General features: G+C 37.7%; 1 long non-coding RNA gene across 1 annotated transcript; it reads right to left on the reverse strand.

Annotated features, from left to right (window-relative positions):
• Nucleotides 1-17,620: 17,620 nt before the first annotated feature.
• LOC117281464 (uncharacterized) lies at nt 17,621-26,086 on the reverse strand. The gene is made up of 2 exons (XR_004512097.2): nt 25,882-26,086; nt 17,621-17,808 (listed from the first exon to the last, which is right to left on the reverse strand). It is a non-coding gene; the product is annotated as an uncharacterized lncRNA (long non-coding RNA).
• Nucleotides 26,087-26,391: the final 305 nt, after the last annotated feature.

The raw sequence follows: 26,391 nt of genomic DNA on the forward strand, positions 1-26,391 counted from the left end.
CAAAATACAGATGTGGGTTTTTACTTTTTAGAGTTTAATTTTTGTACAATGTCTACACTATGAGGTTAAATTGGTTTGCAACAATAAATAATTTTTTATGTAACACAAAATTGAGTAATAATTTGTCATAACCAATTCAATTAAACCGTAATATAAGAACATTATTTAATACACTAATAGTGTATATAACTTAAAATTGGGTTTGTAATATTTTGAGAAATAAGACAAAGACAAACACCAAGATAGAGGTACCACAAAGAATGAAATCGATGGATATCTCACTACAATTCAAAGGCTTTAAATCTCTATGTCGTATTTGCATGTGAGCATTGCTAATTTTAGTGAAGTTCCAACTCTGTAATCTCAAGTACATATATAGTTCATGTGTATCAGTAATAAGTGTATGCCAACTTTTTAAGTTGAGTGTCAATTGTCTCTGTTTAAAGTTGTTCATGTGGATAAGGTGTCTTTTTCACTGAAACATTCCCTTTACTTCTATATGTGATTGGATATCTACTGCAATGCTTTCAATATTCATGTATTCTTGCATTAATACATCAAGTTTTTTACACAGACAATCCACGCATTTCAAGTTTTGTAACGTAGTAAACATGCAAGATTTTCCTATATATAGTATCAACACTGATAAAAATTTGCTGACAAAACTGATTATTTCACGCTAGCCATCATAGGTGGAGTTGATCAGTTTCTTAAAAATAATTTTCAGCACATTCTGCAGTGGATAACATGAAAGAAACTATATATGATATGTACATATGTTGTTAAAGTAGATGCCATTTAGTAAGTTATTTGATCCTGTATTATACCACTTGCAAATAATACAAAGCATATGAAGTATTAATTTAGTAGAAGTATTTAAAATTTTAAAGCCACCATAACTTCAGAACGTACAATAATGTACATTATTCACTTACATACTAAATTATGACAATAAATTGACATCGCTTAACATAAAATTGGGTGTAGCCCACATATATAGTAATTCCAAAGTTGGGATATAGGAGGGTATAAAAGATTACCTGAGGAGAAATAAAGTGAATAGAAATTGGAGCATCAAAGAAGTTTGAGGATGAGAAGGAAGTAATTAAAGAGTCAAATTGTACCAAGGAATATTGGGAACTTGAAAAGACATCCTTGCCTTGTAATCTTTGCAAACAAAAAGTTATGCTTCAAAATGTTTTTGTTATTTGTGGAGTTCGTAGTACTATTAATTGGAAAGCTCTAAGGTTTGCTCTCTGTTTTAAAAGGCGTTTCTGAGGCGAGCCCATGAGCAATGATGTGGGGCGAAAGTCTCAAGAGGCGTACGATGTATGCCCGGGCGTTCGGGGCACGTTTTTTTAGTAAGGAGTAAGCCCCAGAGACTTTTTCAAATTAAAATAAAATTTGTTGAATTAGTCCTTCATATAATACCCAAATTCTCAAAAGTCAGTTTGGTAATTACTCAAAAGGTTTAGAAATGAACTCAAAAGTATTAAATTTAAAAGTAAAGATCCTTTTTATTGATTTAAGCCCTAATTCATGGTTTTTCTAATTTTTTATTTTGTCCGCTAGTCTGCTAATATCTCCCAAAAGTAACGAATATTTAATTTTTTTTACAAATACAAAGAGAACTACATTTTTCTTCATAGCAGCAAATTCAAAGTTCAAATTGCAGGTTAATCATCCTTTTTGTTCCTACATATAGAAAACTTTATTCTTTTAGACTCAAATTACTTGTGCTTGTAAGTAACGCATAATAGATTATTTTGATTAGTTTTTTGTGGGGATGGAGCACACACATATATATAGTTTTCTTCAATTTTTATGCAATTTTACCTGTTTATATATAAACTATCATTATATTATTTTATAAAATATTAAATACCTATGGGGCTTACGCCCCGCTAAAACATATGTAAAACACTTTGCCTTACTCTCACGCCTTTTAAAACAATGTTTGCTAGCTACAGCCTAGGGATAGGGTGCTCCGTCCCACTCAATATTGTTTTCTGCCTATTAATTCTCCCTTGCTGTTGCCGCATTTTGCTTCGCCATCTTCTCCACTTTGTTACTTTCGCATATATTACATACTATATGGAGGTGACAAAATTAGTCACATCTTATAATGAGTTGGATTATGACTCTTTATTGATTTGAATTAGTGATATTCAATTGTAAACTTTTAACGATTACTCCAGATTCGATTGTAATGGATTATAATTCATTTCAGCTTATTCAAACTTGATTCACCTGATCATTTGTCACCTCTATACCATTACTATAAACATTTGTCTTAAATTTATTTTATTTTTCCTTTTACTAGAAGTTACAACTAAATTAAATCTTATTTCGAAAAGTATAATTATAAATTTTAAATTATATATTTTTACTAATAAATTCACACACATTGTCACAAAAATATACTAGTATTGGATGCGATATTAGCACCCTGCATATTATAGATTTTTGGATAAGTCTCTAGGTATATGGCATTGTGACCTTAAAAAGAAACAAGTCAAGTATCATGTTGTGATAAACGTCACAAGAATCCGACTAGCTAGCTAAGTAATTACCAAGTTTATGTAAACATAAAAAAAGAGAACCTAAAGAAATAAAAACGTCCGTAGGTTCATGCATATAATGTGTGTGTGTCTGATTTCTTAGATCAATTAAAATAGAACGTACCATTTGTTGTCAAACACTCACGATCGTATATCTTTTGTCAGAATTTCCATGCCCAAAGAAGACACATTCATTTTTGTTTGTAGATGAACAAGCTAAGTTATGGTCACCCGTGACTTTCTTTATTTCCTATATATAAGATGCTTCTGTCTTTTAATAAGAAAGAGAATTGGTGAAAGTTATAAGAAATAGACGAGCAACATAATAAATGATCTTCTGGTAAAATTTCTTAAGCCCGTGTCATCCATGTAATTTTCTATTTTTACTTCGTGAGGTGCTGACATTTTGTAATTGAAAATTATATATATATATATATATATATATATATATATATATATATATATATATTTTTTATTTTTTTATTTTATTTTTAACTTCTATATGTTGACGTTTAATAATTAATTAATGTAAAAAAAAATTACGCTATCAATTATATCAAGTATTAGTATTTTGAAACATTAGTAATAAATGGAATATTCATAAGAAGTGAAATATTAGTAATTTGAAAATTAAGACAAGAAACTTTCTATAACAAATTAAATGGTAGTTGATAGTTTAAATTTTTTATTACAACTTCAGTGGATATAATTAAAATCCAAAAATTATAGACATAACAATATGGGAATGCACGTGTGTGGTCTCTGAATGTATTCAGGTTTCTTTGTTTTCATACATGCATGTTAAAAAGTTGTGTCTATTTACTTCTGTTCCAAAGTCATTGTGCCACTTAATAGCTTGTTTGAACGGTTGTTACCTATTTTATTGTATCGTATTGTTATTTTAAATACGATATTTATTTTTATTGTTATTTAAATTTTATTGTATCGTATCGTTAAATCCGTCATTATGTAACGACGAAATGTGCCACTTTATGTGACGACCGATTTGGTGTGGTCGCGTCGTTACCTTGTCTTTTTCTCTCAATCTCACCCTTCATTATTATTAAATAATTTTATTTTATCATTTACCCTACATTTTTATATACCGTATCATAATTATTTTTTTTATAATATTGCAAGTTTATTCTTCATATCGCTGGTATGTGATATCATAAAACGACGACAAACGACACAATCTATCCAAATATTAGATTCATCAAACAGTACAGTAAAATACAATACGATACATTATGAAACGATACGTAACAACCATCCAAACAAGCTGTAACACGCCAATAGATTTTTCCCCCATCTTTTTGGTGCTATATATCTATTTATGCATATGATGTTAGATATTTTAATGGATATTGTAGCTTTGGATACTTATAGCTCTGAATTTGATAATGATTATAAGCTGCCAGAAATTCGAGTTATAGAAAATACTACTATTACAGAATCAGGGTAACCATCAACGACAGAGATGATGAGTCACAGGGGAACAACAATTAGACATTACTGTGAACAAACTCATCTTTTATGGTATAAAAAGACAAGAAACTAAGATCCTCCCTTCTAGCTGACTCACATGCTATCTGAGAATACATTTTGGATTCTACATTACCATTTAATCATAAGCAAGCGTCTTACATGTATATAATAATTTGCAAAAATAGATAAGGAAATTACATGAAGTCACTCTTATATTACTGTCTAGGGAGTTGATGACTAATGACTTAAACAATGCGTTAGGGAAGCATGAATAATTTTTCAGACGCGAGATAGCAATAACATGAGATTAACCGATCAAGCGGCATATTATGATGTCCCAAAATATCATCTTTAAATTTAATAATTAATTCTGTATTCTATGACCTCGAAAAATACTATTTATCACTCCTCGACTTGAGTGCGCAGTCCGTAAAATTTTTCGAAAAGTTTTTATGTGAAAAATGGATAAAATGTGAAATAGAGCCTTAAAACTCAATTGAGATGACTTTGGTCAATATTTTGAGCAAACGGATCCGGGTCAATATTTGACAGTTCCGGTAGGTCCGTATCGTGATTTGGGACTTGAGCGTACACCCGGAATTTAATTTGGAGGTCCCTAGCTCAAGTTATGACCATTTAACGAAACTAGTAATTTAAAGGCTAAAGATTTTCAAGTTTGACCACAGGATTGACTTTTTGATATCGGAGCCGGAATCCGATTCTGAAAATTGGAATAGCTCTATTATGTCATTTAGGACTTGTATACCAAATTTGAAGTCATTCCGGATTCATTTAATATGTTTTGGCACGAGATTTGCAAATTGAAAAGTTTAAAACTCAAAAGTTTGAATCGGGATGTGAATTATAATTTCAGCGTTGTTTGACGTGATATGAGACCCTGAGTAAGTCCGTATTATGTTACGGAACTTTTTGGTATATTCGGACGGGGTTCCGAGTAATCCCGAGTGTGATTTGGATCGAAATCGGATCAAATTGTGAACTTAAGCAAATTCTGGAAATTTGCTGCCTCTGATGTAATTGCACATGCGAGGGTCTTGGCCACATGTGCGATGCCGCAGGTGCGGCGGAATTTCGCAAATGCAGGACTGGGCTGGCCTCGGGTCTTCGCAGGTGCAGCCATTTTTATGCAAAAGCGCGACCGCAGATGCGGTCTTAAGTTCTGCAAATGCAGACACACGCTGGGGCAAACCATTTCGCAGATGCGAGCCCAGGCACCGCAAGTGCGGATACGCCTGGGCAGTGTTAAAAACAAAGGTTTTCGAGATTTTTCTCATTTTGGTCATTTTGAGGTCGGGTAAGGCGAAATTTAGGGCGATTTTCAAGGAGAAAAATTGGGGTAAGTGTTCCTTATCCTATATTTATTATATTTCATGATTTCATACTCATTTATATCATGAATCCGTGAAATTTTGGGAGAAAATCAGTTTTTTATAAAATCTTCCAAAAACGAAAATTTAAGATTTGAAGGTCCATTTGACATCGAAATTTGATAATTTTTGTATGGTTGGACTCGTCTCGGAATGGGTATTCGGATTTCGTAAGTTTTTCCGAGATTGGAGACGTGGGCCCTACTGTCAATTTTTAAAGTGAATTTCGGATTTTATTCGGAAAATTAGTAAATTCATATGGAATTAATTCCTATGATTCGTATTGAGTATATCGAATTGTTTGTGAATAGATTTGATGCTTTTGGAGATAAATTTGAAAGAAAAAGCTGTGGTCGAGTAATTGATTGAAATTTACAAAATGAGGTAAGTGTCGTGGTTAACTTTGACTTGAGGGAATAGAAACCTTAAACTATTTGTTATGTGAAATGCATGTGAACGATGTATAGGCAAGATGACGAGTGCCTATACGTCGTCAAATTAATTATTTGCATAATTATTTAAAAATCATAAATTGTTCTAAGACACGAATTAATTATTATAATAATTGTTTCTCTCCTATTCTTTGTTAAATATTAATTCTTAAATTTCTGCAATAATTGTTACATGCTATTTGATTTATGTGTCTTAATTGTTATTTGACATTATCATACTAAATATTAAAATGCCTATTTTCTCCACGATTTTCATAATTAATTGCTAATTGCCATTGTTTGTTCATAAATTATAATTATTGTGTGCCTTGATGCTTAATAGTTTCTCATTGGACGTGGTATTTATTCGAGTAATATTTATTACATTTATGAGTTGTTTAAAGTTATTTTGGGGAACGGGTTTCACGCCGCAACGGAAATGAAAGTGTATATATATATATATATTGGGGGATCAGATTGCACGCCGCAACAGACTTATTAAAAAGTCTCTATATATACTTGATTAAAATAAATATATTGGAGGGTTGAAAATGAATATATTGTGGGAACGGGTTGCACGTTGCAATGGAAATTGATTGAAATAATAATTGGTTATGACTGTTGAGTTAGCTTCAACTATTAGAAATGAGTTACCTGATTTAATTCTATTATTGTGGTTATTACTATTATTGCGTACAGGTTAATGTAAGTGGTCTGCCTTAGCCTCGTCACTACTTCGTGGAAGTTAGGCTCGACACTTACCAATACATGGGGTCGGTTGTACTGATATTACACTCTACACTTCTTGTGCAGATTTCGGAGTTGGTCCTAGCGGTGTACCATAGACTTGCTCGGATTTCAGCTATTCAGAGTAGACTTGAGGTATAACTACACAGCGTCCGCAATTCTGAAGTCCCTGTCTACTTTACTTTAGCTGTGTGTTTGTTTTCAGACAGTTTTATTTTATTCAGACCCTTTATTTGTATTATTCTAGAAGCCCGTGCACTTGTGACACCAATTCTGAGATGGTATTTAGACACCGTTATTTTTATGGATTATTCACTACATTTCAGACTTTACTTCCGCATTTGTTTCTTTGTTATTAATAAATTTAAAAATTATTTTAAAATGTATAATATTATTCTAACGTTGACTTGCCTAGCAAGTGAAATGTTAGGTGCCATCACGGTCCGAAGGTGGGAATTTCGGGTCGTGACAGTTGGTATCAGAGCACTAGGTTACATAGGTCTCACTAGTCACGAGCAAGCTTAGTAGAGTCTGAAGGATCAGTACGGAGACGTCTGTACTTATCTCTCAAAAACTATGAAGTTGAGGAACAATATCACTTCTTTCTTATTCTGTCGTGCGATTTTATTCTATCATCGATGATTGAACCATTCTACTCTTATTCTCTCGCAGATGGTGAGAACACATAATACATCTACTGATGGACAGGGACCAGAGGCCCCGGTGGCAACTATGGCCAGGGGTAGAGGTCGAGGCCGAGGTCATGCTAGAGGCCGAGGCAGGGGTAGAGGCAGAGGTAGAGGTAGAGCTCAGTCCAAAGCTCGAGCAGCTGCACCTGTTGTAGAACCTCAGGTGGATCTTCAGGAGGAGGTTCCAGTACATAATGTACCAGTTGGACCAGTTCAGGTCCCGAAAGGATTCATAGCTACTCCAGTGCTTCAGGATGCTCTAGTCCGTTTGTTGAGTCTTATGGAGGGCGTGGCCCATAATGGTACATTTCCAGTGGCACCAGCCGTCTCACATGCTGGGGGAGGAGCACAAACTCCTACTACTCCCGCTCCGGAGCAGATGGCTACACAGAAACAGGCTCCAGCAGCCCCGCCAGTTGGGGTAATTCAGCCAGTTGTTGCGGCACGGACCGGTGATAGGCCCGCCATGTCTTTTGAGGCCTTATTCCAGTTCACTTCAGTGGTATACCTCCTGAGGACCCACAGGATCATCTTGACCGCTGACATGAGGTGCTACGGAACATGGGTATAGTTGAGACCAATGGGGTTAATTTTGCTGTATTTCAGATGACGGGTTCCGCCAAGAGGTGGTGGAGAGATTATACATTGACCAGACCAATTGGATCTCCTGCACTCACCTGGGAGCAGTTCTCTCAGCTATTTCTGGAGAAGTTCCTTCATGTCACACTGAGAGAGGATTTCCGCAAGCAATTTGAGCGTCTACAGCAGGGTAGTATGACTGTTACTCAGTATGAGTCCCGTTTTGTGGATTTGACCCGTCATGCTCTCCTTTTAGTACCTACTGAGGGGGAGAGAGAGGAGGAGGTTTATTTAGGGACTCACTCACCCTATCAGGCTTCAGATGGCCAAGGAGACCGGAAGTGAGATTTCTTTTCAGGTGACTGCTAATATCGCGAGGAGGATCGAGATGGTTCTTACACAGGAGAGAGGGCAGAGGTCTGATAAGAGGCCTCGTCAGTTCGGTGGTTTTAGTGGTACCTTGTCTGGAGGTAGGGGTAATTTTGGTAGGGGTCATCTTCCCAAACCGTTCCATTCAGCCCTTCATGCATCTCACGGTGCTTCAGGGAGTCACGATCCTATTATGCCTTACTATGGGCAGCCAATATTTAGTACACATTCAGCTCCTATCAGTGCACCACCACTCCAGAGTTACTACAGCAGTTATCCGACCCATTCGGGCCAGCTTTAGCTTCAACAGCCACGGCATCAGGATGGGTGTTATGAGTGTGGGAACTGGTCACATCAGGAGGTATTGCCCTAGGTTGGCGAGTAACAGATCTCGGCAGGATTCTCGTGCCATCATACCGGCACCGGTTGCTTTGCCGCCTGCTCAGCAAGCTAGAGGTAGGAGTCAGGCAGCTAGAGGTGGAGGTCAGGCCATTAGAGGTGGAGGTCAGACCGTTAGAGGTGGATGCCAGCCAGCTAGAGGCCGTCTTAGGGATGCAGTTCAGAGTGGTGTGGCTCAGCCCCGATTTTATGCTTTTCCAGCTAGGCCTGAGGTCGAGTCATCTGATGTTGTGATCAGAGGTATTATTCCAATTTTCCATAGAGATGCTTCAGTTATATTTGATCTAGTGTCTACTTATTCCTACGTGTCCTCCTATTTTGCTTCATATTTGGTTGTACCTTGTGATTCTCTGAGTGCTTCTGTGTGCGTATCTACACCGGTGGGAGACTCTGTTGTAGTAGATCATGTCTATCGTTCGTGTGTGGTTACTATTGATAGTTTTGGGACTAGTGTGGATCTTCTACTTCTTGATATGGTAGATCTTGATGTCATCTTGGGTATGGATTGGCTGTCACCTTATCATGCTATATTGGATTGTCATACCAAGACAATGACCCTAGCCATGCCGGGGTTACCTCGGTTAGAGTGGAAAGAAAATCTTGGTCATTCTGCCAGCAGGATTATTTCTTATATGAAATCTCGGCGTATGGTAGAGAAAGGGTGTCTATCCTATTTGGCTTATATTCGCGATCCCAGTACGGATGTTCCTTCTATGAACTCAGTACCAGTTGTTCATGAATTTTCAGAAGTATTTCCTGCAGATTTTGCCGGGGATGCCACCCGACAGAGATATTGACTTCTGTATTGATTTAGCTTCGGGCACTTAGCCCATTTCTATCCCACCATACCGTATGGCCCCGCCGGAGTTGAAAGAATTGAAGGAGCAGTTACAAGACTTATTTGATCAGGGATTCATTAGACCTGGTATCTCGCCCTGGGGTGCACAATATTATTTGTAAAGAAGAAAGATGGTTCTATGCGAATGTGTATAGATTATCGGCAGTTGAATAAGGCCACTATCAAAAACAAATATCCGCTGCCAAGAATTGATGACTTATTTGATCAGCTTCAGGGTGCCAAGGTATTCTCGAAGATCGATTTGAGGTCTGGTTACCATCAGTTGAAGATTAGGGCATCTGATGTCCCTAAAATAACTTTTCGGACTCAGTGTGGGCATTACGAATTCCTAGTGATGTCATTTGGGTTGACAAATGCCCCAGCAGCATTTATGGATTTGATGAATCCGGTGTTCAAGCCTTATTTGGATTCTTTTGTGGTTGTATTCATTGATGATACCTTGTTTTACTCCAGCGGTCAAGAGGAGCATGAACAACATCTTCGGAGTGTGCTTTATACTTTGAAGAATAATCATTTATATGCCAAATTTTCAAAATGTGAGTTTTGGTTAGACTCAGTTGCCTTTTTGGGGAATGTGGTATCGGCAGAAGGCATAAAGGTGGATCCTAAGAAGATAAAGTCTGTCCAGAATTGGCCTAGACCTACTTCAGTTACAGAGATCCGGAGTTTTCTGGGTTTAGCAGGTTACTATCGTCGGTTTATGGAAGGGTTTTCATCTATAGCAAGCCCATTGACCAGATTGACCCAAAAAGGTGTCCCATTCAGATGGTCAGACGAGTATGGGTTGAGCTTTCAGAAGCTCAAGACTGCTTTGACTACGGCACCAGTGTTGGTATTACCCACAGGTTCAGGATCGGATACGGTATATTGTGACGCATCTCACATTGGGCTTTGTGGAGTATTAATGCAAGATGGCAGAGTGATTGCGTATGCGTCGCGGCAATTGAAAGTTCACGAGAAGAATTATCTTGTTCATGACTTAGAATTGGCAGCCATTGTTCATGCGCTGGAGATTTGGAGGCATTACCTCTACGGTGTCTCGTGTGAGGTATTTACTAATCATCGTAGCCTTCAGTATCTGTTCAAACAAAAAGATCTTAATTTGAGGCAGAGAAGATGGTTGGAGTTGTTGAAAGACTATGATATCACCATTTTGTATTACCCCGGAAAAGCCAATGTGATGGCCGATGCTTTGAGTAGAAAGGTTGTGACTATGTGCGGTCTTGCGTATATTCCGGTTGGTGAGAGGCCATTAACTGCAGATGTTCAGACTTTGGCTAATCAGTTCGTAAGGTTAGATGTTTCAGAACCCAGTCGGGTTCTAGCTTGCACATTCGCTCGATCTTCTTTATATGAGCGTATCAGAGAGAGGCAGTATGATGATCCTCATTTACTTGTCCTTAAGGACACGGTGCGGTACGGTGATGCCAAACAGGTTGTTGTGGGGGAAGATGGAGTTCTACTAATGTAGGGTCGTATTTGTGTACCTAATATTGACGGGCTTCGTGAATTAATTCTTGACGAGGCATACAGTTTCAGGTATTCTATTCATCCAGGTACCTCCAAAATGTATCAAGATTTGCGACAACATTATTGGTGGAGGAGAATGAAAAAGGATATAGTTGCATATGTAGCTCGGTGTCTGAATTGTCAGCAAGTTAAGTACGAGCATCAGAGACCTAGTGGTTTGTTTCAGAAGTTAGAAACGAGCATCACTATGGATTTTGTTGTTGGACTCCCACGGACTCAGAGAAAATTTGATGCAGTTTGGGTCATTGTGGACAGGCTGACCAAGTCAGCACATTTCATTCCAGTGGCAGTTACCTATTCTTCAGAGAGGTTAGCTGAAATTTACATTCGTGAGATTGTCCGCCTTCACGGTATGTCTGTGTCTATTATTTTAGATTGAGGTACGCAGTTTACCTCACACTTCTAGAGGGTTGTACAGCGTGAGTTAGGCATGCGGGTTGAGTTAAGTACAACATTTCATCCACAGACAGACGGACAGTTAGAGCACACCATTCAGATATTGGAAGATATGCTTCGCGCTTGTGTTATAGACTTGGAGGTTCTTGGGATCAATTCTTGCCACTTCCTGAGTTTGCTTATAATAATACCCGCCAGTCGAGCATTCAGATGGCTTCATATGAGGCATTATACGGAAGGCAATGCCGATCTCCAGTTGGTTGGTTTGAACCGGGAGAGGCTCGATTGTTGGGTACCGATTTGGTACAGGATGCTTTGGATAAGGTCAAAGTTATTCAAGATCGACTTCGTACAGCTCAGTCTAGGCCAAAGAGTTATGCCGACAAAGTTTGTGATATTGCATTCATGGTTGGAGAAAGAATATTACTCCGGTTTTCACCTATGAAAGGTGTAATGAGGTTCGGAAAGAATGGCAAGTTGAGCCCTAGGTATATTGGACCCTTTGAAATTCTTGAAATAGTGGGTGAAGTAGCCTACATGCTTGCATTACCACCTAGTTTATCAGCGGTTCATCTGGTGTTCCATGTGTCTATGCTCTAGAAATATCATGGTGATCCGTCCCATGTGTTAGATTTCAGCTCAGTCAAATTGGACAAAGATTTGACTTACGAGGAGGAGCTAGTAGCTATTCTAGCCCGGAAGGTCCGGCAATTGAGGTCTAAGAGTTATCCTTCAGTTCGAGTGCAATGGAGAGGTCAGCCGGTAGAGGCATCTACCTGGGAGTCCGAGTCAGACATACGGAGTAAATATCTGCACTTATTCACCATCTCAGATACTTTTTCTAACTTCGTTCGAGGACGAACGTTTGTTTTAGAGGTGGAGAATGTGATGACCCAAAATGTCATCTTTAAATTTAATAATTATTTATGTATTTTATGACCTCGAAAAGCACTATTTATCACTCCTCGGCTTGCGTGCGCAGTCCGTAAAATTTTTCGAAAAGTTTTTATGTGAAAAATGGATTAAAATATGAAATAGAGCCTTAAAACTTAACTGAGATGACTTTGTTCAACATTTTGAGAAAATGAACTTGGGTCAGTGTTTTGACAGCTCCGATAGGTCCGTATCATGATTTTGGACTTGGGCGTATGCCCGTAATTTAATTTGGAGGTCCCTAACTCAAGTTATGACCATTTAAAGGAAACTAGTAATTTAAAGGCTAATGATTTCCAAGTTTGACCACGGGATTGATTTTTTGAAATCGAAGCCGGAATCCGATTCTAGAAATTGGAATAGCTCTGTTATGTCATTTAGGACTTGTGTGCCAAATTTGAAGTCATTCCAGATTCATTTAATATGTTTTGGCACGAGATTTGCAAATTGAAAAGTTTAAGACTCAAAAGTTCGAATCGAGGTGTGAATTATAATTTCAGCATTGTTTGACGTGATATGAGACCCCGAGTAAATCCGTATTATGTTACGGGACTTTTTGGTATATTCGGACGGGGTCCAGAGTACCCCGAGTGTGATTCGGATTGAAATCGGATCAAATTATGAACTTAAGCAAATTATGGAAATTTGCTGCCTCTGATGTAATCGCACCTGAGAGGGTCTTGACCGCAGGTGCGGCAGAATTTCGCAAATGCGGGACTGGGCTGGCCTGGGGTCTTTGCAGGTGCGACCATTTTTGCGCAAAAACGCGACCGCAGATGCAGTCCTAAGTTCTGCAGATGCGAACACGCGCTGGGGAAAACCATTTCGCATGCGAGATTTTTCTCGCAAATGCAAGCCCATGCACCGCAGGTGCGGAAACGCCTGGGCAGTGTTAAAAGCAATGGTTTCCGAGATTTTTCTCATTTTTGTCATTTTGAGCTCGGGTAAGGCAAAAGTTTGGGCGATTTTCACGGGGAAAAATTGGGGTAAATGTTCCTTATCCTATATTTATTATATTTTATGATTCCATACTCATTTATATCATGAATCCGTAAAATTTTGGGAGAAAAATCAGATTTTTATAAAATCTTTCAAAAACGAAAATTTAAGATTTGAAGGTCCATTTGACATCGGAATTTGATATTTTTGTATGGTTGGACTCGTTTCGTAATGAGTGTTCGTATTTCGTAAGTTTTTTTAAGATTGGAGACGTGGTCCCCATTGAATTTTTAAAGTGAATTTCGGATTTTTTTAAAAAAATTAGTAAATTCATATGGAATTAATTCCTATGATTCGTATTGAGTATATTGAATTGTTTGTGAATAGATTTGACGCTTTTGGAGACAAATTTGAAAGAAAAAGCTGTGGTAGAGTAATTGATTGGAATTTGCAAATCGAGGTAAGTGTCGTGGTTAACCTTGACTTGAGGGAATAGAACCCTTAAATTATTTGTTATGTGAAATGCATGTGAAGGACGTATAGGCGAGGTGATGAGTGTCTATACGTCGTCAAATTAATTATTTGCATAATTATTTGAAAATCATAAATTATTCTAAGACACAAATTAATTATTATAATAATTGTTTCTCTCCTATTCTTTGTCAAATATTAATTCTTGAATTCCTGCAATAATTGTTACATGCTATTTGATTTATGTGTCTTAATTGTTATTTGACATTATCATACTAAATATTAAAATGCCTATTTTCTCCACGATTTTCATAATTAATTGCTAATTGTCATTGTTTGTTCATAAATAAATTATAATTATTGTGTGCCTTGATGCTTAATAGTTGCTCATTGGACGTGGTATTTATTGGAGTAATTTTTATTATATTTATGAGTTGTTTAAAGTTATATTGGGGGAACAGGTTGCACGCCGTAACGGAAATGAAAGTATATATATATATATTGGGGGATCGGATTGCACGCCGCAACAGACTTATTAAAAAGTCTATATTGGGGGATCGGATTGCACGCCGCAACAGACTTATTAAAAAGTCTATATTGGGGGATCGGATTGGAGGGTGAAAAATGAATATATTGTGGGAACGGGTTGCACGTTGTAACGGAAATTGATTGAAATAATAATTGGTTATGACTGTTGAGTTGGCTTCAACTATTAGAAATGAGTTACCTGATTTAATTTTATTATTGTGGTTATTACTATTATTGCGTACAGGTTAATGTAAGTGGCCTGCCTTAGCCTCGTCACTACTTCGTCGAGGTTAGGCTCGACACTTACCAATACATGGGGTCGGTTGTACTGATATTACACTCTACACTTCTTGTGCAGATTTCGGAGTTGGTCCCAATGGTGTACCATAGACTTGCTCAGATTTCAGCTATTCAGAGGAGACTTGAGGTATAACTGCACAGCGTCCGCAATTCTGAAGTCCCCGTCTACTTTACTTTAGCTGTGTGTTTGTTTTCAGACAGTTTTATTTTATTCAGACTCTTTATTTGTATATTCTAGAAGCTCGTGCACTTGTGACACCAATTCTGGGATGGTATTTAGACACCGTTATTTTTATGGATTACTCACTAAATTTCAGACTTTACTTCCGCATTTGTTTCTTTGTTATTAATAAATTTAAAAATTATTTTAAAATTGATAATATTATTTTAACGTTGGCTTGCCTAGCAAGTGAAATGTTAGGCGCTATCACAGTTCGAAGGTGGGAATTTCGGACAGTGACATACATATACAACAATAGTGACATGTACGTCCACCCTAGCCCTATTCGACTATTCTTGAATTACCACAAAAGGGTACATATAATGTAATGTAGTTCAAGCTCAGTAAATCGAAAATTTAGACTCTCTTTTAAATTAGATTGTCAAATCCTCCTCCCTTAATTACCTTTACCCCACAAGAAAAAAGAAGAAAAAAAAAAAACTAAACAAGTGAAGTTTGTTAAAAGTACAAGTATTAGATAGCCCAATTTCAAAGTGATGAGAAGAAATCATTGTATTCGCCTTTGCTTCTTCTTTCCACTTCAATGTGCAGAACGTGACGATTTAAGCTTTCTAAATTTGGATTTAATAACAACAAATCTGTAGCTCAAAGTTTAAGTCAAGATCTAACTATTTAATAGCAGCAAAGAAAGTGGACCAGAGAATGAATGAGAAAGGGGAATGGCTTAATAATAATGTAAATAATTGACATTTAAACGGTGCTATTAAGTATAACTTCGAGATAAAGAAAGCTGGTAGTGGTAAGCTTGACGAGAATAGTGTTTGGTAAAGCTAGACTACAACTTGTACTTTGAATCTTGTTTCCCACTAGGATGCTTCCTCAATATCTCAAAGTCATTAAATTATTGTTTAGTATAGTATTAATACTCCTTTCTAAGTTGTAGGTATTAAGTTCAAACATCACTTCATTGTTCACTAAACAGTACATTTGGTGACCAAGTTGGGTGACAGACTCGTTACCACTTATTTTTGTGTTATCTCCTTTTAATTCTGTCACGCAGTTAGTACTCACCAGTAAGATATAATTAGTGGGCGTAACAACTTTTCGGCCCTGCTTTTAGGTCTTGGCCACCTTTTACATTGTGATGACAATTAGTCATTGATCCGATTAAATTGATGTGTTTGCTTTCAATTAAAATACGGAACATCACTCCAATAATTGGTATTGAAGTTCAAAACTTTGATAAGTAGAACCCCAGTAACTATGCTGAAATTTTTAGAATTCGGTAATTTTGAACCTTTACTGGTACAAATTTCAAATTTCATGAACAATTCTTGATTTTTGATTCTTTTCTAGTGCAAAATCTAGAAAAAATCCAGGAAAGATCTATGGTTTCTGAATTCCCATTATACTTCAGGAATTTTTAACTTTTAAATACAAAATCGGGAAAAAAATTATTGATTTTTAAACTTTTACTAGTACAAAATCCAGGAACGATTCATGATTTTTGTCACGACCCAAAACTTAGCCTGTCGTGATGGCGCCTAACGTGGTACTAGGCAAGCCGACACCTCAAGATATTTTCAACACTTTTAAGTGAAAAATGAAATAACACAGGTTTAAATAATTAAAACTCTCATAAACTGGATAGAAAGTCAAAACTCAATACGGAAATTCCCAAAACTAGGGTGTCACTGAGTACATGAGCGTCTATACAACACAAGTCTGAAAATACTGTCTATGAAAAACTGAAACTAAATACATAAGGCTGAAAGATAGGGAGGGAGAGTCAAGGTCTGCGAACGCCGGACAGCTACCTCGAAATCTCCGAATGATCAAGCTGCTCAGATAATCAACACTCACCGTATCCGAAAACACCTGGATCTGCACACGAAGTGCAGGGTGTTGTGTGAGTACAACCAACTCAGTAAGTAACAAGACTAACTATTTGATTGAAAGTAGTGACGAGCTTCACGGAGACAGTTCAACTACAGAAAATACAATCCAAGAAAATAGGCATGCTTTCAAGTTCGACATTTGAAGCCAAAACAGTTAATTCATATCAAGTTCAATTGAAACAAGATATAGTATCTCTGAAACTACATGACAATGATATATGATAATTGAAGTACACAGTAATAAAATCAAGTGCATGTTCTCAGAGTAATAGTCACTCATTCCTCTCATCCACTCCAACACAGTCACTCGGCACTCGCGCTCCACTACAAGAAAATCGGCCTTTAAGGAAGGGAAATTTGGTCCCTAAAAGACCAATTCTGGTCCCCAAAGGAGAAATAACGACTGGCAAAAACTGGTCGCAACCCGTCGTAATAGCTTCCACCGCTAAATGTCAATAACGACGGGTCTAAAAACCTGGTCATTAATTGATTTAGAGACGAGCAGAAATTTTGGTCGTAAAATACATTTAGAGGCTACATATCTCGTCCCTAATAGATGATTAAAATTATACATATTCCCGTCGTTAGACCTTTTTAGCGACCAACCTCCAACTGGTCCTAAATTATCTTTTAGAGATGGGTAGAAAATCTTGTCGTAAAATACTTTTAGAGATGGGCAGAAAATCTGGTCGTGAAAAATAAATATATTTCAATCGTTAAACCATTTTAGCGACCAACCTTTAACTGGTAGTCCCATATTATCTTTTAGAGACGAGGTCCCTATTTAAATTAAAATAATTGGTGTAGTTTGGCGACCGTATTTTTGGTCTCTTATTAACCATGAGTAGTTCTAAAGCTCGATGCCACCAAAAGTTATTTTTATCAATCAATATCAAATTGTTATAGAAAAATCTGGATATAAAAATATAATATATCAAGTTAATATCCCATGATGATGTTAATTAGTTTGAATATTTGCTCAACACCTTAACAAATAAAAGTTAGCTAGCACCCTGAGCTAGACTATGATATCAAGTTTTGCATAACAGTCCTAGCAAAATAATAATAAACTTGTGCATCTTCTAAACTTGCATCTTTACTTGTAGCTTCAATCTTCAAAACCTGTAAGTACAAAAGTTTGAAAAGATGATAAATAACTATAATATATGTAAATTTAAAACTAGCAATAGTTAAAGTGTTTATCCTAAAAGCAGTCTAAATTCACCAGGTGTTATCCAACAATATCAACAAGACTACATGAATATAAGTAAAATTAATTAGAAAAGCTTTGGGATGGTAAATCAAATTTTGGTTCGATAAATTCCGGTACGGTAATTTGAGATTTACCATTCAAGAGAGCAACTATTACGAACAAAACACAACATCACTTGGTATTTTGAATCATGAGAGAATAATATCATCTACTTCTACTGAGCATGGACATTACCAGTTATGTGACATACAACAAATAAACATAACATTCAAAATCATGTTCTACCAATATAATTCAAAATAAGATGTGGCAAGTTTCTCATAGAATTCACAAGATTAATCTTTTGTCTAGCGGCTCTAACTTTGAATTCTCACATGCTTGGAGGAAAGAAAACATTATAGCAGATAAGCTTGCTAATTGCAGCGAAGTTTCACGAATAAAATATTTATTTAGTGTTGCCCGTAATCCGTGAGATTATAGTACTACACCAAGCTTGAAGGAAACAATGTTCTTGTCGAGTAGAGTTGAACATCCAAACCGATAAATCAATCTTTATTCTAGTTGCAAAGGAAACTCCAAGCAGTCTGAATGTCTACAATTACAATCCATCAGAAATTCAAGCACTTTGTTATGAAGTCACTGGCATCATTAGAAAGAACACCACGGAGAATAAATAATGCCATGTCACATAAGCTTGTGCAAATATTCATGTCACGACCCAAACTCCCTCTGTATAACGTCGTGACGGCACCTAGTCTCTACGACTAGGTAAGCCTAACAAATTACGGAAAATAATAACCGAAAGTAAAATTTGGCAACTAACAACAATGGATACCTGAATAATTAGTAACAATGCCGTTCGGCATGTACGATAACCAATACTCTATAAATACACAGTCTTCCCAAAACCTGGAATATCATAAGTCACAAGCTACAGAAGGAAACTAGTATCTCTATACACTAGAGTCTAACAAAAAAAGTACGGAAGGTAGTCTCAAAAGAAAATGTGCAGGGAGAACTCCCGAGGAACCGCCTCGTAGTCTCAAAAGAAAATGTGCAGGGAGAACTCCCGAGGAACCGCCTCGTAGTCTCAAAAGTAAATGTACAGGGAAAACTCCCGAGGAACCGTCTCGTAGTCTCAAAATAAATATCCAGGGAGAACTCCCGAGGAACCTCCTCGTAGTCTCAAAGTAAACACACAGCTCGAACCGATAAATACCATAGTTAACAACAAAATTTCTACAGTTATACTGACAAAGAACAAGAAAAAACAGAAAATCAACTAGGCATGCTTCACGGAGTTCTAATAAGCAATTAAAGCACTTAGACATGCGATATTAGATTAAACTGGATAGCTACACATGTTAGAATAGCTCAATACAAATGAAAACTGACTAATACTCATTTAAACGGTATAACTCAAATTAAAGAAAAAATAGATTACTACACAGTAAAATAAATCGGGGTTTACAACAAATATTCTGTGTACGTACTCGTCACCTCACGTACACGACGCTCAAATATCACAACAGTATCAAATCCTAAGGGTATTTCCCCCCCACAAGGTTAGACAAGCCACTTACCTCGAACCAAGCTCAATCAATCAGTAACAATGCCTTTTCCACGAATATTCGACTCCGAATGGCCCAAATCTAGCCAAAATCAATTACATACCATAAATACAACTATAAGAAATTAATCTAATTAATGAAATCAAAGCTAAAGCAAGAAATTAGAAAATCGCCGCAAAAAGTCAACCCGGACCCACGTGTCGGAATCGGGTAAAAGTCACAAAATATGAACACCCATTCACTCGTACCAAAATTATCCAAATCCGATGTCAAAATCCCAATCAAAACCCAAAATCTTTGTTGAAGAACTTCTTTCCATTTCACCCAAAAATTTACCCTAAATCCGAAATTAAAGGGTGGGATCAACTATAGATTAATGAGATATAACTATAAAAGAGTTAAGAATCGTTACCCACAAGCTTCCTGTGAAAATCCCTCGAAATGTTGCCTCAATCCGAGCTCTCTACATCCAAAAATGGAGAATGAAATCAAACCCTCGCACTTAGCCTTTTTTTGCCTAGCGATTTCGCACATGCGGGCCAAGAATTGCACCTGCGTCACCGCACCTGCGAAATTCCCATCGCAGGTGCGGATTCCACTTAAAAACTCAGCGTCCGCTTCTGTGATCAAAGGGTCGCACCTGCATATGCGCACCTACGGACCCATGTCCGCTTCTGCTGTCTTCTTCCGCTCCTGCGGGTCGTTGAGTGCTTCTGCGGGCATCGCAGATGCGACACCTCCTTCGCACCTGCGATCCCAGGAAACTCCTCTCTTTTCCGCTTCTACACTTGCGATCCCGCACATGTGGTCTTCCCACCGCAGGTGCGAAAACACCAGAACTCAGATAGCTTTAGCAATTGCATAAGTCCAAAACTCAATCCGTTAAGCATTCAAACACACCCGAGACCCCTGGGACCTCAACCAAACATACCAACTAGTACTAAATTACCATACGGAATTAGTCGAGCCCTCAAATCACATCAAACAATGCTAAAAACACGAATCACCATCCAATTCAAACTTAATGAACTTGAAACTTTAAATTTCTATAACCGATGCCGAAACCTATCAAACCACGCCCAATTGATCTCAAATTATGCACACAAGTCATATTCAACATTACGGACCTACTCCAACTTCCGAAATCAGAATATGATCCCGATATCAAAAAGTTCACTTCCGGTCAAAATCTCCAAAAATTCAACTTTCGCCATTTCAAGCCTAAATCAGCTACAGACCTCCAAAACATAATCCGGACACGCCCCTAAGTCCAAAATACCCAACGGAGCTAACGGAATCGTCAGAACTCCATTCCGGAGTTATCTTCACACAGTTCTGCCTACACTCAAAATCCTAAGGCTTAAGCTTCCGTTTAGGGACTAAGTATCCCTAAATACTCTGAAACTAAAAACAAAACCTCCCGATAAGTCACATAAGCAGAAAAAGATATGGGAGAAGCAGTTAATTGGGGATCGGGGCTATTACTCTCAAAACGATCGGCTGAGTCGTTACATTCTCCCCCTCTTAAAATAAGCGTTCGTCTTCGAACGGGCATAGAGACATACCTGAAGTGGTAAATAGATGAGGATAACGGCTGCACATATCCTGCTCGGTCTCCCAAGTCGCCTCCTCCACACAAGGTGCAGGGAGTAACGTGAGTACGCCAACTCAGTAAGTAACAACAATAAATAAGGACTGAGCAATAGTGACGAGCAATAAAGCATATAACGTTCATATCAGGAAATCTCAATAAAATACCACATGCTTTTAAAATTAGGATTTGAATCAAAACATCTCGTTTAAACCCAATTCCAGTAAAAATCATTTAAAGATATTTTTCAACAGTTTTCAAACAGAGGAAAAAGGAAAAAGTGAGCAAAAATGATGTAATCATAAACAGCCCCTCGGGCAAAACATCACTCATATACAGCCCCTCGGGCAAACCTCACAGTCACTCGTACCACTCGAGCATACCTCACAATCACTCTTTTCCACTTGGGCATAACTCACAATCACTCATGCCTCCCAGTCACTCAGCACTCGGCACTCGCACTCAGTAGGTACCTGCACTCACTGAGGGTGTGTACAGACTCCGGAGGGGTTCCTTCAGCCCAAGCGCTATATCAAGCCAAATCATGGCATAAATCACTCAGGCCCTCGGCCTATATCAAGCATGTTGCGGTGTGCATCTCGATCCCATAAATATGCAACATACTACGACGTGCAGCCCGATCCCATAAATATCCTCAAAATTCAGGCCCTCGGCCTCACTCAGTCATAAACCTCTCAAGCCACTCGAGCATTTTAGTAAAACAGGGCATTCGGCCCAAAATATTTATATGCATCAAAATAGAGTCATAAAACTGAGTTATGTGGTAAACAAGTATAAACATGACTGAGTATAGATTTTCAATTGAAAACAGTGAGAGGATAGTAAGAAAAGGCCCCTAAGGGTCCAAACAGCACTAGCACAAGGTCCAAACATGACATTCAGCCCAATTTACAGAAACTTTTTCTAAAATATATAAGTATCATATAGTTTCAACAAAGTATGAAACTTTACAGTTGCTACGGGACGGACCAAGTTACAATCTCCAACAGTGCACGACCACACGCCCGTCACCTAGCATGTGTGTCACTAACAATAGTAGAATGATACAAAATTTGGGGTTTCGTACCCTCAGGACTAGATTTACAATCGTTACTTACCTCAAACCGGTCAAATCTCTACCCCGCAATGCTCTTGCCTCTGGACTCGGCCTCCAAATGCTCCGAATCTATTCACAATCAGTACAATACCATCAATACGAGCTAATGGAATGAATTCCACAAGAAAAGCTATAAAATTAGACCAAAATCCGAAATTGGCTCAAACCCGGCCCCCAGGCCCATGTCTTGAAATCCGACAAAATTTACAAAACTAGAAAGCCCATTCACTCACGAGTGTAACCATATCAAATTCATAAAAATCCGACATTATTTGGTCCTTCAAATCCTTAAATTACTCCTCCAAAAATCTCAAGCCCTAACACCTCATTTTCAATGGGAACTCAATGTGAAATCACCATATATACGAGTATTAGGGCTCAAGTAACTTACCTCAATGAAACCCCCCTTGATTCCCTCTTCAAATCTCTCCCAAAAGCTCCAAAACCAAATAGAAATGGTGAAGAATGCACCAAAATTCGCGAAGTGTGCAATATGTACCCTTTGCCCAGGTTTCTCACACCTGCGGACATTTACTCGCACCCGCGCGACCGCACCTGCGGTCCAAGGAACTGCACCTGCGCAACTTACTTATCCGCCAAGACTCCGCATCTGTGGCAAACCCGTCGCACCTGCGCGTGGCGCGCCGCATCTGCGAAGCCAACCTTCTTCCTTCCTTCCGTATTTGCACCCAAGGCTCGCACCTGCGGGCTCGCACATGCGCATCCTGCCTAGCCCAGCATTGCCCGCACCTGCGAACCCTCTTTGCGCACCTGCGACTCCTCCTTCCGCAGGTGCGGAAATAGCAGAAGCAGCAGCTCCAGCTGTAAATTCCAACTTCGACAAATCCGTTAACCATCAGGAATCACCCCGAGGCCATCGGGACCTCAACCAAAAATACCAACAAGTCATATATCAACATACAAACTTAGTCGAACCTTCGAATTACTCAAAACAACATCCAAACACCAAATTACCCTCGGATTCAAGTCTAAGAACTTCTAAATTTCCAAATTCGACAACCGATGCCGAAACCAACCAAACCATGTCCGAATCACCTTAAATTTTGCACACACGTCACAAATGACACTACGAACCTATTCCAACTTCCGAAATTCTGTTCCGACCCCGATATCAAATTTTCTACTGCCGACCAAAATCGCCAAATTTTCAACTTCGCCAATTCAAGCCTAATTCTACCACGAACCTCCAAATTTCATTCCGGACACACTCCTAAGTTCAAAATCACCTAACTAAGCTAACGGAAGTATCAGAATTCAAATCCGAGATCGTTTACACATAGGTCAACATCCAGTTGACTTTTCCAACTTAAGTTTCTACTTAAGAGACTAAGTGTCTCAATTCACTCTGAAATCACTTCAGTCCCTAACCAACTAACCCGATATATCATAATATAGCTGAATAACACAAAAAGAAGGAGAAATAGGAAAAATGAGGCTATAACTCTCGAAACGACCGGCCGGGTCGTTACAGTATGAAACCCCGAACTATGTGTTATGTGATTGGTTTTGAGGTGACGCACATGCTAGGTGACGGGCGTGTGGGCGTGCACCGTAGAAATTGTGACTTGGTCAAATTCCATGAAATTGTATAGTTGTATAATCTATTGATACCAGTACATTATCTATGTGCTAGAGAAAATTGAGTTGAGACTCGTATTATAAATCATGTTTAGACATATATTGTTATTATTAGTACCCACTAGGATCATTTCTATGGTTGAATAATATATTCATATTGTAATTTCACACTCAGTCATGTTTATTCATTTCATATCATATCTCAGTCTCTGTTGCTATTTGTTAATACATCATATTATCATTTTGGGCTGATTATAATGATTTCTAAGAGCCCGAGAGACTGGAGAGGTAGATGACTGAGTGAGGCCGCTGGCCTAATTGTGAGGATATTATGAGATCGAGTTGCACGCCGCAACATGTTTTATTGATTTACGCCATGATTAGCTTGATATAGCGCTTGGGCTGAAGGAGCCCCTCCGAAGTTTGTACACACCTCCAGTGAGCATATGTACCTACTAAGTGTGAGTGTTGAGTGCCGAATGATGAGTGACTGTGAGGAAAGAGTGAGTTTGAGGTTGGAGTGAATGGGAGGACTGAGTGACTGTTACTCTGAGAGGATGCATTGATTTCATTATTTGTTGCATTTCAGCTGTCATATATCACTATTTTGGAAATTTCGGAAAAATATTATTTTCTGTTTCGGTCAAACTTGATATGAAATTTCAATGAAATATTAAATATTGAACTTGAGAGCATGCCTACTCTTTTATATTGGAAAGTATTATATTTGGACTTAGCTGAGAAGCTCGTTACTACTTTCAGTTCTTTATTTATTATTGTTACTTATTGAGTTGGTTGTACTCATACTATATCTTGCACTTCGTGTGCAGATCCAGGTGATCCCGGATACAGTGGGTGTTGATTCTTTCACACAGTCGATTTTTCGGAGATTCAGAGATAGCTGCCATGTTTCGCAGACCTTGTCTCTCCTTCCCTATCTTTTTGTTTATTGTATTTGGTCTCAGATTATTATAGACCTTATTTTCTAGACTTGTAATATATAGATGCTCATGTACTCAGTGACACCAGGTTTTGGGAGTGTTTGTATCGGTATTTGCGAGACTTGTGGATTGTGTTTAAATATTATATTTTCAAACTTAAAAGAAATTTGGTTTGTTGAGATTATCGGCTTGCCTAGTATCGAGATAGGCGCCATCACGACAGGTTAGGATTTTGGGTCGTGATACTTACTTTACTATAGAGGTATATGTACGGATCATGGTTCAAGATCAAAAGTTGATTCAAAAGTTGATTCAAGAATCAACTTCAATCTTAAAATCGTTCATCCACTATCAGTCATAAATGAAAAACACTCCATAATTAAAACAAACAGCATATATCTTATCACAACCAAGAATTTTGATTTATTAGTCTTTTTCAAACTCATTTTGAATCCAAAAAGATTAATTCAATCAGTGAAGATAAGAATACTTACTACTAATACAATATTTTAATTTCAAAAACAAATCAAAACCAAAACATAATCGTGCAAAAGGATTGAAATTTATTTTTCCCAAGTAAAAAGGCTTGATCTTTATTAGGCCTCACGAGAAAATAGCAGTAAAAAGACAATCAATTAGACTTCTACAAGCTAATCTCTGATTGGAAAAAAGAAAAAAAGAATTCTGACAAAAATAAGAACACCCAATTACTACTACAATATTACTATAAGTTAATAAACAAATCAAAATCAGAACATAATCGAGAAAAAGGCTTGTGTCAAAAAGCAAGCTCATTTAAATCAATGAAAAAAGAAGGAAATTCAAAGAAAAGCCCAGGGAATAAATAAGAATACACAATTACTACAACAACATTCCAGTTTCCAAAGTTAAATAAAATCAGAAATAATCTAGAAAAAGTGCTGATCTTTATTAGTAAAACAAAAAAACTAATATGAAAAACACGCTCACTTAATACCCCCAAAACAATAGAACTAACTCTCTGGAATGAGCAGTAAAAAAAGATAAGAATACCCTTTTCGCTGATTATACAAAAGAAAAAATACCAGATTATGAAACCTTACCAATTTTTCAATGTTAGAGAAGAAAAAGAAGAAGAACTCGGATAAAGCAAAGTAATCAACAACTTGAAAGAGGGGGCGTACCTTGGATTCTCAAACGAGCAAGATGGAAACTTGGGGAGATTTGGATTCGCACACTACCAGATTCACAACCTGTGTTTTGAGAAAACAGAGATAAAGAAGATGGGAAGAGCTTGGCGGAGTACTAGGGCAAAGCTGTGCGGGAGTTGTGTTTTGAGAAGACAGAGAGTTTCTTCACTTTTTAGAACTTTTTATTTCAATATATTAGTTTTGGCGCCTGATTTTTAGAAAATAATAGTTTTTAAATATTTTGGTATTACATTTGGCGGTACTCTCATGCTCAATTCCCCTCAATTATAATTTGGGAGCAGTTCCTAATTTCTTTAGGGACCAGATTAAGTACCTTCACAATAAAATAAAGCATTAAGGATCGCAATATAATTTCGTCCCAATAAATATATTTTTTGCGACGGGGTTCTTAACCTGTCCCTAAAAGCTGGTCGTAGATAAAGCTTTTTCTTGTAGTGCTCGTTACTTACACTCGCGCTCAGTAGGTACCTGCGCTCGCTGTAG

Source organism: Nicotiana tomentosiformis, chromosome 1, assembly GCF_000390325.3.
Source record: "Nicotiana tomentosiformis chromosome 1, ASM39032v3, whole genome shotgun sequence".
In the NCBI taxonomy this organism is placed as follows: domain Eukaryota; kingdom Viridiplantae; phylum Streptophyta; class Magnoliopsida; order Solanales; family Solanaceae; genus Nicotiana; species Nicotiana tomentosiformis.